At 36.9% G+C, this 20266-nt stretch overlaps 1 long non-coding RNA gene across 1 annotated transcript; it reads left to right on the top strand.

The window, feature by feature from the left end:
• The first annotated feature begins 522 nt into the window (after nucleotides 1-522).
• On the top strand, nucleotides 523-16059 carry LOC102413316. The gene is made up of 3 exons (XR_006543347.2): nucleotides 523-818; nucleotides 1164-1265; nucleotides 15897-16059. It is a non-coding gene; the product is annotated as an uncharacterized LOC102413316 (long non-coding RNA).
• Nucleotides 16060-20266: the final 4207 nt, after the last annotated feature.

The following is a 20266-nucleotide window of genomic DNA, read 5'->3' as shown; positions in this document are numbered from 1 at the left end:
TATAATACCATGCTTGGTTTAATTGATTACACTATAATAAGGCTTGTTAATTTTTTAGAATTTATTATGCTAGAGAGAGGGGAAGACAGTGTGTTCTGAATGGGATTTCTTTTTATGAAGAGTTTAACTCAGCAAAATCTTTACTTTTGGAAAGAAGAAGCAAATGTGTTTTTAATATATGTTTAATTGATGACATTGAGGAAAAACAAAGAATCCTGAGGGTTAAGAACTTTCTAAACCATTTATCATTTGAACCAGGGTTGGCAAAACCATACCAAATGATGTACAATTTCCTTATTTTGTAGCATTTGTTGCTGGAGTATAATTCTGGAGCTCCTCAACACACACTTTCTTCTGTTGCTAACCATTAAGAAAGAACATAGTATACCTAATTCAGTTCACTCAAATTTGGTAGATTGCAGAGTGAATTTCTTACCCCAACATTAGTGTTATCATGCGCACAAGTTTAACTGTAGCTAGCGACTTTCATTCATCGCTTTTTAGCATCTTATAGTAAAGGCGTGGATAAGAAGGAGGAGGGAATAAAGCTTTGACAGATGGTACTCAGCGTTTGACTCCTGCTGAGCTCAGCAGGACCTGTGGTTTCCAAGGTTAGGGCTGTCAAAATGGCTGTGTCTATCAAGTGAATAACAAAGTGTAGACTGCCCGTCCGTTTCCTATACAAAACTTAGATTTCATGTGCCATCATTGTTGGTCTTTCTGCTGATTTAATAACTTCCAAGAAGAACTGAGGATTCTGATGCAGCCTCACTGTTTAAGAAACTACTTGGAGAGGGAATTCTCAAGGGCTGGAAGAGGTAGGCTAAGATCTGATCTCTTCAGTTTCTCTCTCATGTTTCATGACTTGAAAAGGATTCAAAAGCCACCAAAGATTCCCTTTCAGCTAAAAGCTAAATGTGAATCTTTCAAAATGAACTTAATGCCTCTCTCTCTCTCTCTCTCTCAAAAGGGTAAAAATATTTTTATTGAGAATCGTTGAGGTGGTGGGTACTTGTTCAACTAGAAATATTGAGAATGAAAAGAAAAACGTTTCTGTTATGAAATACATTGCTGTGTTTAGATGTGCTTTTTGGGGCCTATTTCTCACATTTTATAGCTTTTAATATTAAAACCACCCCTTATTTCCCCCCACCTTTGTCTAGAGTCTTCAGATAGAGAAAGTCTCTAGTGCTGAAAGATAAGAGAGCTGAATAACGTCATCAACATTTTTATTTTGTCTTGTGCTGTTACAGGTATTTTTCTTGGTAAGTCATGTTTTTCTTTATGTGTATTTTGTGATCTCAAGATTGTTGTTGAGCTTGTGGGATTCAAATAAAAGGCCTATTGGTGGATTCATAAACCCAAACTTTTTATTAAGATGACACTGAAAGGAGGATTGTGGTAGTGCCTCTGAGTAAGCTAATAATTGTATTTCAATGTTTAATTTACAACATTTAAGGTAAAACTTCTCATTGTTATTTTAAAAGGACAAAATAAAATTAAAATGTGGCCTTTTGAAAGTAACAGAGCTGGACACATTTTAATCTTGTCCTGCTACTAAGCATTTTCTTTGCTATTTTTGACAAGCTGACAAAAGAAGTACATAGCTTGTCTCTTTTATGACTCTGGCTTAAGCAGACACATTCACCCATGTGGTGACTATTCCCTATCTGAAAGAAGACTTTCTTGCTACAATATAGTTGAAGAATCTTCCTCAGCAAATATTTAGTTTATATAAGTCCCTTGGTCATAATGAAAATGTTACTTGAAAGAATAGCTATTATTTTTTCCAGTACATTTACTTCAAACATTAAAAAAAATGTTTTGAAGTATTTATATTCTTCTAATACTTAAAAAACCTCCAACCGAGCAGTTGCTTCTCTGAGACACTGCATAGCAGATATTCAGTAAATGTTACTGAATGGAATTTAAAAGGATATTAAATACTGAATGAAAGGAACCTTTGAATTGAAATAAAAAGGAAACAACTTTTACACATCTGATTGTTATAAGAAATCATCAAATGCCAATTTAGCATATATTAAATACTGAATGAAAGGAATCTTTGAATTGAAATAAAAAGGAAACAACTTTTACATCTGATTGTTATAAGAAATCATCAATTGCCAATTTAGCATAAACCGTTTTCCAGTTGCACTTGCTTTTTTATCCTGGAAATATATGATGTTTTTAATATCTCTGTAGACGATAATAGTAATTAAACAGAAATCTAGAAAAGAAAATTCCAAACCAAGATGAATTTTCTTCTCTTTTTCTCTACCTTTTCTCTTACTTTGTTCAATAAGGCAGTTTCTAAGCTTCTTTCTAATAGCCTAGACCATTCCCCAAAGGAGGTTTTGTTAATGGCAAACTTGCTGAATCAAATTTGCTTTTCATGTGTTTGCATTTTTTTGAAGAGTCTCTGTGGGGTTTCGTCATGTGTCTGTGAGAAAAGAGTGCTTCTGTAATTTCATCCGAGTCCATAAACTATAAGTCCCTGGAAATTAAGTCCATCCTTGGCTGGAAATCAGCAATCTTAGAGGAAAAAAACAGAACTAAAACAGACACAATGTTCAAGAACTGCTATTGCATACTTATCCACCCAGAAAATCCTAACCCAACCCACAACATGGGCCCATAACTCTGGGACCAAGAAGTCAAAACTTCCAGATTAGCTAATATAACTCACATCCTCCAACTGCACTAGACCCTTCAATTTTATTTAATCTTTAAGAGTTTTAAATTGTAATAAAATACACACAGCATAAAATTTACCCTCTTAACCATTTTTAGATATTCAGTTAGCAGTTAATACGTTCACATGGTTGTGCAACCAGTTTCCAGAATTCTTTTCATCTTGCAAAACTGAAACTATGTATTCATTTTTTAAAATTCCCCATTATTTCCTCTCCTTACTCCCTACCAATCACCTCTCTGCTCTGTCTTTTTTAATTTGACTACTTGAGATTATTCATGTAAGTGGAATTATACAGTATCTGCATTTTAGTGGCTGGCTTATTTCACTTAATATAACGCCCTCAAAATTCATCCATGTGTAGCATGTGTCAGAATTTCCTCCCTTTTTAAAGCTGAATAGTATTCCAATGTATGTATATATCACATTTTACTTATCCATTCATCCATGGATAGACAAAATTGGAATTAAAAGCAAATTGGGTTGCTTCCACTTTTTGGCTATTGTGAATAATGCTGCTATGAACATGGGGATACTAGATTCATTTGTTTTAGAATGTGATTACTTTGTGCTATAGAGTAAATAAAGACCACAGCACACATTGTGTGAAGAATGGTAGAAAATGACAATAATAAAAAAATACCCAGTGTTGATCAAGTGCTTACTGTGTACCAGACACCGTGCCATCACTGGTATTAACTCTGTGAGAGATGCATTATTAATATTTTCACTTCCTAGAAGTGGAAACTAAAGCACAGAGAGTTTGGTTAACTAGTCTGAAGTCATCAGCTATTAAGTCACTGGGATGCAAATCTGAGAAATAGGGGTGAGGGTCTCTGTACTTAGAGGAAGAAAGAAATCACAGACTTCATATTTATGGGGCCACAGCCAAGTAGTAAAGAACTCCTTGACCATTGAGCAGGGTATGACCTAGTCGAATAGAAGCCTAGTCAGATAGAAGCCAGAAAAACACAAGGATTTCTGTAACCGTCTTGCTGCAGAACCCTCAACAAACAACTACCCTCTCTCTCCCTGCTCAGTGCCACAAAAGGAGAGGTGGAATTGAGTATATTTTGGTCTGTGATTTTTGACAAGAGATGCAGCAGCAGCATTCCAAATGAGATTTACTATCTAATATTTTATTACTTGGAGTATTATTTCACCTACTTGGAGATAAAGACAAAATTGAAAATCTTTAAATGCATGCTTAAGTCTCCAAATTTCAATAATAAATAGTCTTCTGATTCCCATTTCACTATATTCAAATTGTTCTTGGTAACCCGCTATACTTTAATAAAACTATAAAGTAAGAATACAGTGACACAGTACAACAGGAGTGTGTAAGGTAAAATGAGCTTTCTCTTTCAGAGGGTCCCTAAGTGTGCCTACCCAACATAAAAATAAAGTGGAGAATTGTCAACAGTGTTCATTTAATATATATTCACATAATTAGGATCATATAGTGCCCCAGCCTCCTGCCACTGAAGGAAAAAAGAGGGCTCAGTCTGAATGAATCCACGTGTTCGTCTTTGCAGTCAAAATTTATCATTCCATAGTGTCTCCAGGAACAAAGACTATACATAAGTACTCTCATCATTATAAACAGTTTTATCAGCTCTTTGCTTCTGTGGTTATGAGTTCAGGTCACAGATCTTTTTGTATTCATTTTCATTTTCAGACCCTAGCCTGAACTCTTGCTTTCGCGATTGAATTGTACTCAAGGAAACAAAGAAAATTTTTTTTTTAAGTTTTTAAAAAATTCTACGGTCCTGGGGAAGAATATCTGAATATTACTAATCTAATAAGGTACAAGTGAGTGCACATTTAAAGACCCATGAAGACCCCTTACCAGAAAAACCCTTGCAAGTCAGACTAAAGAGAAGCCTTGAGTTGCAGTATTGTATGAATACTATGCAAATTAAGTGACAAATGCTTATTTTACCAAAGTCCATCAAATAGAGTTCAGACAAATGATTGATCAGGCCTGCATCTTTTCAGTGCTATCAGCAGATAAAATTCAATATTAACTTAAAAGAATGTTTTGGTTTTTTTTTTACTATCAGCCAGCAATTTTAACAGGGTTGATTATTTATTTTAAACCAAATTATTACAATGGAAGCATCCTCCATATCCCAATTCATGAGATTTGCTATTCTGATGGTAAACTACCTTCAGCCAAGCTAGAGAATTCTGTGATTACAAACTTTACCTTCCAACTGTGGTTTTGGAAGATGGGAGTTCTGCAAACCAGACAGAAGAGGGAGCTACCCATCTGGAAATTAACTGATCCTTTCAAAAACATGTCAAATAAATATAGAAAGAAATCCTAATATGATCAAGTCTTATCTTATTTGGTCTAATATTTTATAGCAATACTATAAATTTTCTATAAATTTAAAACAATAAAAAATACTACCAGCAAAGGCAAAAACAATGAGCTAAATAAATTAATGAAGAGACAGAATATACAAACCATTAAAAGGCCAATTACAAATACACTCACACTTTATGGTCTGAACTCATATTTCATAGCAAAATATAAAATTAGAATACACTCCCAAGAGGCCAAAAAAATTTTTTTACTGCCATACACATCACTAATTTTACCTTCCTATACCTTACCATTTTTCCTGATCATAAAATGGAGCTCTGACTTTAAAACTGATAACATCTGGAAACAATGGCAAAATAGAAAACTGTTGGGCTGCATCTGTCTTGAAAATGCTATGTAATAAGATTTACTTAATATATTTGAAAGAAAAAAATGTTTTGTTCCCTAATTTGTTGCAACATCTGAAAGTTCATGAGGTTATGACCCCTCTTTAAGAAAGCATCTCCCACCACCTGCAAATACCCCAGGAAAAGCAGTTGGAAACAATAAAACACGTGCTAGTTAACTGTTACCAGGGAAACGGTTCTGGTTCACCAATCCGAGCGCCTGCGCTTCCCAGTGGCTTTGTCTGAGGGAGACATGCGCCAGCTGTTAGTGAATAACCATTGTTGTAGATCATCAGGAAATCACAGTCAGCAGGCAACCCAGCCCCACTGGAAGTTTATTTCTCATATTTGTTCATCACCAGGGCAATCCTCCACCTTTAAAACATCCCCTTAGGCTGTGTTAACTAAATAACGCCCTGCACTAACAGGATCACTTAAAGGAGGCAAGTTGCAAAATGGTCTTTTTTCACAGCAAACCCATTGCTAACTTTGATTCCAATTGCATCACCTTCCTGCCCTTTTCACTTTTCAGGGCAAATATCTGAAGCCAGTGCTGTTTTGGGTGCTGCCTTCTTGCTGACTGGCTGCTCAGATACATACAGGCACCTACACACACCCAACAACCACCACCACTAAGAGTTTTCAGAAATAGTTGCCTTACTCCATCCTGGAGAGAGCGGCACCCCTGACAAATGAGAGATTCTGCAGAGGAAGTTGGGGCTGCCATCAACGGAGGGTCTGAGAGGATAAAACTATAGATTCCTGCCTCTCCAACACACACACTTAAAACCAGAACAGCCCCCACTTTTCCAATTTTATATTTTTAAAAAAATTTGTAGATGTTCTTTGAAACAAGATGGTACTTTTTAAGTGTAAAAGCTAATGAGGTCAAAACCCTTATAAGCATCAGACTCATCCTGAAAAAGAGAGACTTCTAGACTTCTGGTTTCTCATTTGGCATGTAAGGAGCTCAGAAGTCACCACCCTAACAATAAATCAAAGCTGAGCAAACTGAAAGATCCACACAAAAGTTTTTTTTAGATTCCTCAGAGAAGAGCATTCAGAACACAATGCACTCCCCCCAAATTGGATAGGCAAGTGAATTCAGAGAGTCACAACTTTCTGGAGCAGAAACCCATGAGAGAAACCTCCATGGGAACCAGTGCCAATGAAGGAAAACCTAAAATGCAACTGATGAATTGTAGTGACTGAGTGTGGACAAGTCTGAGAGGAAAGCTCTGGAAGGATTCAGTCATAGAAGAGCCCCCACACTTTTGTGAGATTTACTTCCAGGAGCTCAATCCAGTCCCAACAGTATATACTGGAGAAAAGTCTTGTGATTCCAACAGAGCCAGGGTAAAAAAATACCATTTTCACATATGCCAGAGCATTCTGTTATTGTGAACAAGGCCTGCCCTCAGGCAAAACTATTTATCAGAGCCTAACCTATAGGGGTTTTGTCAGAGCCCAACTGGCTTAGGGGAAGGGAGATACCCAACTTCAGCTCCCTCTAGCCATCTTGTCCCACCTAAGGTGCGAGGGCTGGGAGACTGAGAAACATTGGTGAAATTCACAGTTCAGGGGAGCAGGTTCATCAACAACTGAGATCTAATTATAACACTGTATAACACTGTCCCTCAATTACCCCCATGTTACTAAAGATCTATTTACCACAGTTTCTGAGTACATCATACCTACCTTTCAACAAAAAATGACAAAGTGTACTAAACAGCAAGAAACATAGTTTGAAATTATCATACCATAACCTGAGAAAAAGAAAAACCATGATAAGGTCTTTACTAGAAAAAGTAGACAATGTGCAGGAACAGATGGTTAATGTAAGCAGAGAGATGGGAGTTTTAAGAAAGATCAAGAAGAAATTCTAGAGGTCAAAAAAATACTGTAACAGAAATGAAGAATGTCTTTGATAGGTTAATTAATAGACTGGACACAAAAGAGGAAAGAATCGCTCAGAGCTTGAGAATATGACAATAGAAACTTTGAAAACTGAAACACAAAGAGAAAAGTGACTGAAAAAACTCCCAGAACATCTAAGAATATGGGATGACTACAAAGGATGTAATGTATGTGTTACAGGAGTACCAAACGTAGAAGAAAGGAACAGAGGAATATTTGAGGAAACAGTGATGGAACATTTCCCCAAAATTATTATAAGACATCAAAACACAGAAAACTCAGAGAACACTAAGCAGGACAAATGCAAAATAAAACAAAACTACTAGGAATATCATATTCAAAATTCAGAAAATCAATGATAATCTCAGAAAAAGTCAGAAGAAAAATATCACCTTATCTATAAAAAAAAGGCAAGGACAATAATTACATTAGGCTTATCTAGAAGCCATGCAAGCAAGAAGAGACTGGATGGAAATGTTTACAGTGTTGAGAGTGAAAAAAATCACCAAGCTGGAATTCTACACCTTTTGAAATTACCTTTCAAAAGTTAAAGAGAAATAAGACCTTCTCAGACAGACAAAAATTGAGGAAGTTTGTTGCCAGTATGTGCCTTAAATGTTAAAAGTTCTTCAGAGAGAAGGAAATGGATATAAGCCAGAAACTATGATCTAATAAAGAAAAAGAAAGCATCAGAAATGGATAAGGTAAATAAAAACTTTTATTATTATTTTTCTTAATTGATCTAACAGATAAAAGTTGTTCAAAATAACAACATATTAAATTAAATATGTATATGTGTGATATATATCTAGATAGGTATAGCTATATGCTTATGATGCTTATGTATAAGTGAAATGAATTACAACAATGATACAAGGGTTTCCCTGATAGTTCAGTTGTTAAAGAATCTGCCTGCAATGCAGGAGACCCCGGTTCGATTCCTAGGTCTGGAAGATACCCGGAGAAGGGATAGGCTACCCACTCCAGTATTCTTGGGCTTCCCTTGTGGCTTAACTGGTAAATAATCTGCCTTCAATGCAGAAGCCCTGGGTTCGATCCCTGGGATGGGAAGATCCTCTGGAGAAGGGAAAGGCTACCCACTCCAGTATTCTGGCCTAGAGAATTCCGCGGACTGTATAGTCCATGGAGTAGCAAAGAGTCGGACTCAACTGAGTGACTTTCACACACATGCACATATAATTAATAGTATGGACGAACTAGGGATATTTTGTTATTACAAAGTACTTATACTACCTGTGAAATGGGATAGTGTTATTTAAAAGTAAACTTGGAATAGTTGTAAATATATATCGTAAACTCTAGGGAAACTATGAAAAAAAATGTTTAAAGTATAATCAATATGCTAGGAAAGGAGAAATAAATGAACTATGTAAAATGCTGAACTGAATCTAAAAAATGCAGAAAAATTATGAAAGATAAAAACAGGAGGATCAAAGACAACAAATGAAAAACAATAGCAAATATGGTAGATATTAATCCATCAATAATCACTTTAAAGGTCAATGTTCTAAATACACCAATTAAAAGACTGTCAGAGTGTATCAAAAAATAAGACCCAACTCTATATTGTCTATAAGAAATCCACTTTTTAAAAACTTTTTTTTTATTGGGGTATAGCCAATTAATGTTGTGATAGTTTCAGGTAAACAGCAAAGGGACTCTGCCATACATGTGCATGTATTCATTCTCCCCCAAACTCCCCTCCCATCCAGGCTGCCACATAACATTGAGCAGAATTTCATCTGCTTTATTAGATCCTTGTTGGATATTTAAAGAAATACACTTTAATATAAAAATACTAAAAGTCAAGCTATGGAGGAAAACATACCATGCTAACACTAACCAAAAGAAAGTGAAACTAACTATATTAATTTCAGACAGAGAAGACTTGAGAGTAAGGAAAGTTATTAGGGTTAAAGAGGGATGTTAGATACAGATAAGGAGGTTAATTCTCTAAGTAGACATAACAATCCTTAACATGTGTGCACCTAATAACAGAGTATTAAAATATATGAGCAGAAACTGATAGAACTTCATGGAGCAATTGATGAATCCACTATTTTAGTTGGAGATGTTAATACCCCTCTCTCAGAAATGGACAGATCCAGTAGCCAGAAAAATAAGTTAGAACATAGTTGAACATAATAGCACCATCAATGAACTGGAAATAGTTGCCATCTAGAAGCTACTTCATCCAACAACTACACATTCTTCTCAAGCTCACATTCACCTAGATATACCATATTATGAGCCATAAAACACACCTAACAGATTTAAAACATACAAATATGCTCTCAGGCCACAATGGAATTAAACTAAAAATCAATAACAGATAACTGGAAAAATCACAGAATACATGGAAATTAACACACTTCTTGATAACACATGGGTCAAAAAAAATCTCAAGAAATTTTAATTTTGAACTAAATTTATCCAAATGTATGGGATGCAGTGAAAGCAGTTCTTACAGAGAAATCTATAGCATTGAATGCATATATTAGAGAAGGAGAAAGCTCTAAATTCAATCATCTAAGTTTCCACCACAGGAAACTAGATCAAGAAGAACAAATTAAATCCAAAAGAGGCAGAAGAATATAAATAATTAAAAAAAATTAGAGCAGAAATGAACAAAATTGAAAACAAGAAATCAAATAAAAAGTTAACAAAACCAAAATCTTATTCTTTGAAAAGATCAATAAAATCAATAAGCTTCTAAGAAGGCTAACAAAGAAACAAAAGAGAGAAAAGACACACATTACTATTATCAGAAATGAAAGAAGGGACACTGTATGAACATTAAAAGGATAATAAAAGAATGCTGTGAACAACACTATGCCAACAAATTTGATAACCCCTAGATGAAATGGACCAGTTCCTTAAAAGATATAAGCTTCCAGAACTCACACAAGATTAAATAGACAATCTGAATGGCCTAATCTATTAAAGAAATTGGGAACATTTTCTAATTCAATCCACAAGGCCAGCATTACTTTAATACCAAAACCAGACAAAGAAAATAAAATAGATCAATATCTCTTACCAATATGAATGCAAAAATCTCACCAAAATATAAGAAGATCAAATAAACAATATATAAAAGGAGTTATATACCATGACCAAACAGGATTTATCCTAGCAATGCGAGGCTATTTCAACATTCAAAAAACATGTACACTAATGGCAGATTCAAGTCAATGTATGGCAAAACCAATACAATATTGTAAAGTAAAATAAATAAATTAATTAATTAAAATAAACAGTGTCATTCATCATATCAACAAACTAAAGAAAAAAATCACATGGTTATATTAATTAATGCAGAAAAGCATTTGATAAAGTCTAATCCCTATTCATGATAAAAATTCTTAGCAAACTAGGAATAGACAGGAGTTTCAAAACTCTATTTTTAAAAATCTATTAAAAACCAATAGCTACATTATACTTAATGGTGATAAATTTGAAGTTTTCATGCTAAGTTCAAGAATACGACAAGGATGTCCCATTTCACTACTCTTCTCAACATTGTATTGGAAGTTCTAGCTAATTCAATAAGGCAAGGAAAAGAAAGAAGTACACAGAGTGAGAAGGAAGAAATAAAAATATTTGTTTGCATATGACACTATTGTTTACATAGAAAACCTGAAAGAACTGACAAAACAACTCCTAGAACTAATAAACAATTCCAACAAGATTGAAGGATACAAGATTAATATGAAAAGTCACGTTCCTATACACCAGCAATGAACAAGTTGCATATGAAATTAAAAACACATTGTCATTTACATTAGAACCCCCCAAATGTGAAATACTTAGGTATAAATCAAGAAAAGATGTACAAAAACAGATGAGAAAAAACTACAAAACTCTGATGAAAGATTTCGAGAAAGACTGATTAATATTGTCAAGATGTTCTGCCTTCCCAATTTGACCTGTAAACTCAACATCAGTCAGTTCAGTCGCTCAGTCGTGTCCGACTCTTTGTGATCCCATGAATCACAGCATGCCAGGCCTCCCTGTCCATCACCAACTCCTGGAGCTTACTCAAACTCATGTCCATCGAGTCAGTGATGCCATCCAGCCATCTAATCCTCTGTTGTCCCCTTCTCCTCCTGCCCCCAATCCCTTCCAGCATCAGGGTCTTTTCCAATGAGTCAACTCTTCACATGAGGTGGCCAAAGTATTGGAGTTTCAGCCTCAACATCAGTCCTTCCAATGAACACCCAGGACTGATCTCCTTTAGGAGGTACTGGTGGATCTCCTTGCAGTCCAAGGGACTCTCAAGAGTCTTGTCCAGTACCATAGTTCAAAAGCATCATTTCTTCAGCACTCAGCTTTATTCACAGTCCAATTCTCACATCCATACATGACCATAGGAAAAACCATAGCCTTGACTAGACGGAACTTTGTTGGCAAAGTAATTTTTCTGCTTTTGAATATGCTATCTAGGTTGGTCATAACTTTCCTTCCAAGGAATAAGCATCTTTTAATTTCATGGCTGCAGTCACCATCTGTAGTGATTTTGGAGCCCAAAAAGATAAAGTCTGACACTGTTTCCCCATTATTTCCCATGAAGTGATGGGACCAGATGCCATGATCTTTGTTTTCTGAATGTTGAGCTTTAAGCAAACTTTTTCATTCTCCACTTTCACTTTCATCAAGAGACTTCATAGTTCCTCTTCACTTTTTGCCATAAGGTGGTGTCATCTGCATATCTGAGGTTATTGATATTTCTCCCAGCAATCTTGATTCTAGCTTGTGCTTCTTCCAGCCCAGCTTTTCTCATGATGTACTCTGCATACAAGTTAAATAAGCAGGGTGACAATATACAGCCTTGATGTACTCTTTTTCCTATTTGGAACCAGTGTGTTGTTCCATGTCCAGTTCTAACTGTTGCTTCCTGACCTGCATATAGGTTTCTCAAGAGGCAGGTCAGGTGGTCTGGTATGCCCATCTCTTTCAGAAATTTCCACAGTTTATTATGATCCACACAGTCAAAGCCTTTGGCATAGTCAATAAAGCAGAAACAGATGTTTTTCTGGAACTCTCTTGCTTTTTTGATGATCCAACGGATGTTGGCAATTTGATCTCTGGTTCCTCTGCCTTTCCTAAAACCAGCTTGAACATCTGGAAGTTCACAGTTCATGTATTGCTGAAGCCTGGCTTGGAGAATTTTGAGCATTACTTTACTAGCATGTGAGATGAGTGCAATTGTGTGGTAGTTTGAGCATTCTTTGGCATTGCCTTTCTTTGGGATTGGAATGAAAACTGACCTTTTCCAGTCCTGCAATGCCATTCAAATCCCAGCAGATACTGAAAACAGATTCAAAAGTTTATATGAAGAGGCAAAAGACTCAGATTAGTCGAGTCAATATTGAAGGAGAAGAACAATGTCAGGGGACTGACACTACCTAACTCCAAGACTTACTATAAAGCTACAGTAATCAATACAGTGTGGTATTGGTGGAAAGAGAGACAATATAAAAATGGAATAGGATAGAGAGCCCAGAAATAGACTCACTTAAACATAGTCAACCGATCTTTAACAAAGGATCAAAGGTAATACAATGCAGCAAAGATAGTCTTTCCACAAATGGTGCTGGAAAAACTGGACATTCATGTACAAAACAAACTAATCTAGATACAGAACTTACACCCCTCACAAAAATTAGCAGAAAATGGACCACAGACCTAAATGTAAAATGTATAACTAGAAAAGTCCTAGCAGGTAATACAGTAAAAAACCTAGGTGACCTTGATAATCACAGTGACTTGTAAGACACAACACCAAAGTCATAATCCATGAAAGAAATAACGGATGAATTTGGCTTTGTTAAAATTAAAAACATCTGCTCTTCAACAGACAATGTCAAGGGAATGAGAAGACAAACCACAGACTGGAAGAAAATATTTGTAAAAGATACATCAGATGAAGGAATGTTATTCAAAGTATGCAAAGGACTCTTGAAACAATTAGAAAACAACCAGATTTAAAAAGCGGTAAGAGACTTGGACACCTCACCAAGGAGGAAGATATACCAATGCAAAGTAAGCATATGAAAAGTTGTTCACCATCATATGTCATTCAGTTCAGTTCAGTTCAGTTGCTCAGTCGTGTCCGACTCTCTGCGACCCCATGAATCGCAACACGCCAGGCCTCCCTGTCCATCACCAACTCCTGGAGTTCACTCAAACTCTCGTCCATCGAGACAGTGATGCCATCCAGCCATCTCGTCCTCTGTTGTCCCCTTTTCCTCCTGCCCCCAATCCCTCCCAGCATCAGACCCTTTTCCAATGAGTCAAGTCTTCTCATGAGGTGGCCAAAGTACCGGAGTTTCAGCTTTAGCATCATTCCTTCCAAAGAACCCGCAGGGCTGATCTCCTTCAGAATGGACTGGTTGGATCTCCTTGCAGTCCAAAGGACTCTCAAGAGTCTTCTCCAACACCACAGTTCAAAAGCATCAATTCTTTGGTGCTCAGCTTTCTTCACGGTCCAACTCTCACATCCATACATGACTACTGGAAAAACCATAGCCTTGACTAGACGGACCTTTGTTGGCAAAGTAATGTCTCTGCTTTTCAATATGCTATCTAGGTTGGTCATAACTTTCCTTCCAAGGAGTAAGCGTCTTTTAATTTCATGGCTGCAATCACCGTCTGCAGTGATTTTGGAGCCCAAAAAGATAAAGTCTGACACTGTTTCCCCATCTATTTCCCATGAAGTGATGGGACCAGATGCCATGATTTTCGTTTTCTGAGTGTAGAGTTTTAAGCCAACTCTTTCACTCTCCACTTTCACTTTCATCAAAAGGCTTTTGAGTTCCTCTTCACTTTCTGCCATAAGGGTGGTGTAATCTGCATATCTGCATTATTGATATTTCTCCCAGCAATCTTGATTCCAGCTTGTGCTTCTTCCAGCCCAGTGTTTCTCATGATGTACTCTGCATATGTCATTAGGCAATTGAAATTAAAACAAGAGACCTGTATGTACCTATGAGAATGGCTGGACTCCAAAGTGCTGACAACCCTGAATACTGAAAAGGATGTGTAGCCACAGGAACATTGTGGGAATGCAAAATGGCATATCCACTTTGGAAGACAATTTGTCAGTTTCTTAGAAAACTGAATTACTCCTACCATATAGCCCAGCAGTCAAGCTCTTCTCTATTTGCCAAAATTAATTGGAAGCTTTTATTCACACAAAACCCTATATGTGGTTTATAGCAGCTTTATAGTTGTCAAAACTTGGAAGCAAACCTTCAGTAGGTGTATGGATAAATTGTGGTACATCCTAACACTGGGATATTATTCAGTGCCAAAAAGAAATGAGCTATCAGGCCATGAAAAGACATGGAGGAGATGTAAAGACAGATTATATTAAGCAGGGAAACAAGCAAATCTGCAAAGGTTACATACTGTTTCCAACCTTATAACTTTCTGGAAAAGACAAAACTATGGAGATAATAGAAAGATCAGAGGCTGGAGAGAGGGACGGATAAATAGTCAGTACATAGGCAGTAAAACTATTCTGTGTAACACTATAGTGGTGGATATATGTCACCAAATTGTTGCCAAAACCCATAGAACACTAAGAATGACCCCCTAATGTAAAGCATGAACTTTGCTCAATAGTGATGTGTCAATACCGGCTCATTGATTGTAACAAACGTATCACTACAGTGTATGATGTCCATAGTAGGGGAGGTTGTGGGTATATGGGAATAGGGAGTATATGGGAGCCCTCTGTACATTTCATTCAAGTTTGTTATGAACCTAAAATGCCTTTTAAAATAAAGTTTATTAATTTGTTTAAAATAGAGCCTTATCGAATTCACATCTTGGAAGTTCAGGTTCAGGGTTGGGTATGGAAATCTGTTTCATAAATTCCAGAATGATTCTGATGTACAGTTAGGGTTGAGAACCACTGGGTAGATCTTGGCCTCCTGATCTTTCAGAATGTTACTGTACTGTTCCAAATTTTTTCAGACTTTTAATCTCTTGTAGGCTTAGTCTTATAAATTCATCTGTGCTGCTGCTGCGAAGTCACTTCAGTCGTGTCCAACTCTGTGCGACCCCATAGATGGCAGCCAACCAGGCTCCCCCATCCCTGGATTCTCCAGGCAAGAACACTGGAGTGGGTTGCCATTTCCTTCTCCAATGCAAAGTGAAAAGTGAAAGTGAAGTCACTCAGTCATGTCCGACTCTTAGCGACCCCATGGACTGCAGCCTACCGGGCTCCTCCATCCGTCATTTGTACTGATACGTTAATATCAGAAGGAAAAGGGTACCCACTCCAGTATTCTTAGGCTTCCCTTGTGGCTCAGCTGGTAAAGAATCCACCTGCAACGCGGGAGACCTGGGTTTGTTCCCTGTGTTGGGAAGATCCCCTGGAGAAGGGAAAGGCTACCCGCTCCACATGTCAAATGTTTGCATTTATAAAAGGGTCTCTCTGTGTGTAAATGCTGAAACTAATGGGAGCCCTGTATTATAGGCTGGCTATCTTAAAAGAGCCTAGTCATTGAGCTAAAATGATGTTGCTTTTCCACAGCTCTGTTCCATCCATGCCTTTCCATGGAGCAAAGAAACAAGTTATCAACAATCAGGGGCATGGCAACTATGATTCCATCATTCACAAGTTCAATTTCCTTCAAAAGAACAAGTGATACTGTTAACCAGGCCCTGCAAGCACATATAAAACAAACAGCATGACTGGAAAAGAGAAAATGAAAAATGGTCTAAGAAACCTTATCTTTCTCCCATAACCAAGTATACTAGTCCCACCCTTTGGAGCTCAGATGAACAGAATGAAGATCATGGAGTTCCTAACACTAGCCCTTTCTTTCTACATAACCCAGAATGCTGTAGCCCTCTATTTAAAAGGCAGTAAAAAGGATGCAAATGTTCTCCCTTGAAGCCCAGATGTTTTCTATCTTTCTAAGCTCCAATTATTTCACCACATTATTTAGCTGCACTCACATCAGATCAGGGCCACCTGTTACATCCTCTGAACACTTGTGATTTAATGTTAAGTTTGCATTTATGGTTTATCTAGAACAGTCATAATAGTCATCTTGGAGCCAAAGGATGTGTATATGGCAGATTAACAGATGATTAAGACACTGTGTTATGTAGTGTAAACAAAATCAAACCTAATTTTGTGATTCATTATTACATAAATTTGGATATAATCCAGGACTAGAAAACTCATCATCTTAAATAAAACTACATGCCAAAAAGGTATAATACAACATCATTAGACTATAAGGAAATTGATTTTTAAAGTTCCATTATAAAATATTTTATTATAGAAATGTTCTTTATTACCAAGATAGGTTTTTCATATTTAAATATTCTATTTTTGTCTTGTCTAAAATTAAATAAGTTCACTCTGATATCAATACAATATGTGACTTGATGTATATATTACTGCCTTTCTAATGATACATAAGAATCTGCACACACACAAAAATCCTAATTAATGTCCATTCAGTATATAAGTGTTTATTGAGTACCTATCATGTGCCAGGAACCATTCTCTGTGCTAGGATACTGTAAGGAACAAAATGTACAAAGTCCCTACTGTACTCAAATATTGAAATAAACTTCCAGCTAACTCTGGGAAAAAAGTATCTTCTCAAAAATGAACCAAAAAACCAACTCTGTAGAGTTAATGATATCATGATTTTCACAGATTATTCTTGAGCTTCTGGAGTAGTAGTTCAGTTGGTAAAGAATGTGCCTGCAATGCAGGAGACCTGGGTTCAATCCCTGGGTTGGGAAGATCCCCTGGAGAAGGGAATGGAAACCCACAACAGTATTCTTGACTGGAGAATCCTATGGACAGAGGAGCCTGGCAGGCTGCAGTCCATGGGGGTCACAAAGAATTGGACACAACTGAGCAACACAAACACACACACACACACACACACGTATTATTCCATCACTTTAAAAGTTAGTAGCAGGTAATGTTCGGAGAAGACAATGGCACCCCACTCCAGTACTGTTGCCTGGGAAATCCCATGGATGGAGGAGCCTGGTAGGCTACAGTCCATGGGGTCACAAAGAGTCGGACATGAGTGAGCGACTTCACTTTCACTTTTCACTTTCATGCATTGGAGAAGGAAATGGCAACCCACTCCAGTGTTCTTGCCTGGAGAATCCCAGGGACAGAGGAGCCAGGTGGGTTTCCGTCTACGGGGTGGCACAGAGTCGGACACGACTGACGCGACTTAGTAGCAGCAGCAGCAGCAGGTAATGTTTTTTATTATAAGACAGCTACTAAATAGTAGAGAAATGGGGAAAATAAAAGTGAGAAACACACCTCCTGATTCTACTCATCTCTCTTGTGATTAGACATAAGTGTCAATTAAGATAGACTGAAAACCCAATTGCAAAGTCTAATCGTTAGATAAAATTCCTTGAAACTCAAGGATATTTACTTGGATTGCCCATAAGGCTTTTGGTGTGGCCAAAACAAATTAAACCAGTTACAAATTAAACTGGTTGTGGTTTGGGGAGGCTTTACTTTCCCCCCCCCTTTTTTTTTTTTTTTTTTTGGCAGTCTCTGGGGAGATGTGTGGCAGAATCGAAGATGTGTGGCAGAATCAGAGAGTGTCCATTCTCATTTACTTTCTTATCTGAAACCCAACCATAACTTCTTTTTCCTATTCAGTTCCAACCTTGGATAAATACAGTTTTAAAATTAGCAGTCCTGGAAAGATCGCTGTAGAAAGAACGCAACTTTTTTCCATCTTAAATACAACTTCAAAGTGGCAGACTGGAAAATCTCTGCAGGCAAATGTGATGTCACTAAAGAAATCACACACTTACCCGTAGAGATTCTACAGTCTGACATCTTCAAACATCAAACCATTTCATCCACCATAGTTTTCTGTATGCAGTTCTTTGACTTGAAATAAATCTGGATTGGCCAAATAACCAAACTGTAGCTAACTTACTAAACTTTGGATTCTTCTAAGCCAAGGGGACATACATATCTCAGGATGGTTGAATCCCACCAAATAGTAAGATAAGACAGTTAACATGACTTAAAGCTGTTGCCAGATTCCCCTGCCTAGCAGCATCAGCATCACCTGGGAACCTATGAGTTATGCAGATTCTCATGCCTACCCCAGGTCTCCTAAATTAGAAACTCTGAGAATGAGCTCCGGAAATCTGTGGTTTACCAAGCCTTTCAGGTGATTCTGATTCACATTGAAGTTTGAGAAGTACTGGCTTAAAGAAAACAAAGATTATTGCTGGACTGAATAAGATTTTGATAACAAAAATAAGATTATTGCTGCACTGAATTCAGAGATCTTCTGATGTTACATAATGTATGAAAAAAAATCAGACAATATATGTTCATAAAGTATTATTATCTTATGTTTATTCTTTTCTAAATTATCTTAATAATAAACATAAGCATTAATAATAGAATGAAACATCTTCCTTTAACTCTTACTTTGCCAATGAAATTGCAGAGCTCTGCTTATTTCCTTAGAAATAAAGAGTTAAGAAATCTTACTTAGGAGGAGAAAACGTTTTCATGTTTGGGAGGATTAAAAGGGTACTGACATCATTCAAGTCATGAGCCATAATTCTTATTAGATTTTATTGCTACATTCTTCACACAGCTTTGGAAAGTTATTCCTAACAGCACAAAATATGCACTTAGACTGCACACAGAGAAGGAAAATGCTCTCACAATGAAATTATTTTAGCCTGACCCAATGATATTTGAAAGACTCAAGACTTGTTCTCTATGTAACACATCTTTTCAAAATAAGAGATGACTTGTATAAATTTGTCTTTTTCAATATCCTTTGCAATTTTCCCTCTTAACAGTTAAATTTGGCTATAAAAGATCTAATTCTGTATACTTAAAAAGTTAGTTTCCTTTCCCCTCTGATATTATAAAACTGAACAGCTGAAAGAGTAAAAAAAAAAAAAAAAAACTATTAAAAATTATAACTGAACTTGACCTTTAATGACAATGAATAAAATGCACAATTTAGTTCTTGTATATCAGTATGTAGTGTCTGTTAATCAATAACTTCTGGTAGCTTCCCTGGTAGCTCAACTGGTAAAGAATCTACATGCAATGCAGGAGACCGTGGTTCAATTCCTGTATCAGGAAGATCTCCTGGAGAAGGGACAGGCTAACCACTCCCATATTCTTGGGCCTCCCTTGTGGCTCAGACAGTAAAGAATCTGCCTGCAATGCAGGAGACCTGAGTTCTATCCCTAGGTTGGGAAGATCCCCTGGAGGAGGGCATGGCAACCCACTCCAGTATTCTTGCCTGGAGAATCCCCATGGACAGAGGAGCCTGGCAGGCTACAGTCCATGGGGTCTCAAAGAGTCAGACATGACCTAGTGACTAAGCACAGCATGTTAAAAATTTATCTTCAGTTTCATTCATACTGAATTCATTCTTATTATTTCTGGACCACAACAATTTCTCATGATAAGATGGAAAAATGGTAACATTCAAAAATTGAATTAGATCACACACAAAACACCAACTCACTCAGATGATAATAACAAGGTTTGACTTATTCATTGAAAAGTGAGAGCCCAACTATGTCCAGAATCTGCAGAGACAGTGCTGGAGATCAGCAAGATGTCTTAGACACCTCAAACAACCTGAAGGAAGTACATTTCCTTGGACGAGAATGAAGAGGCTCTTATTTAGGGTTCTTTGCTTTTATTGGGTCTAAATCAATTTAGTATTGATGCAATTACTGATTAGGGAATCCAAGGCCATTGATAGTAATAAAAATATTATTAACCAATAAGGGCTTGCCTGATGGCTCAGACAGAAAGAATCTGCCTGTAATGCAGGACACCTGGGTTTGAACCCTGGGACAAGAAGATCCCCTGGAGAAGGGAAAGACACCCCACTCCAGTATTCTTGC

This window comes from Bubalus bubalis, chromosome 12 (assembly GCF_019923935.1).
Source record: "Bubalus bubalis isolate 160015118507 breed Murrah chromosome 12, NDDB_SH_1, whole genome shotgun sequence".
NCBI lineage: Eukaryota > Metazoa > Chordata > Mammalia > Artiodactyla > Bovidae > Bubalus > Bubalus bubalis.
The sequence above is the reverse complement of the archived record's forward strand: the minus strand, read 5'-3'. Positions and strand labels throughout refer to the sequence as shown.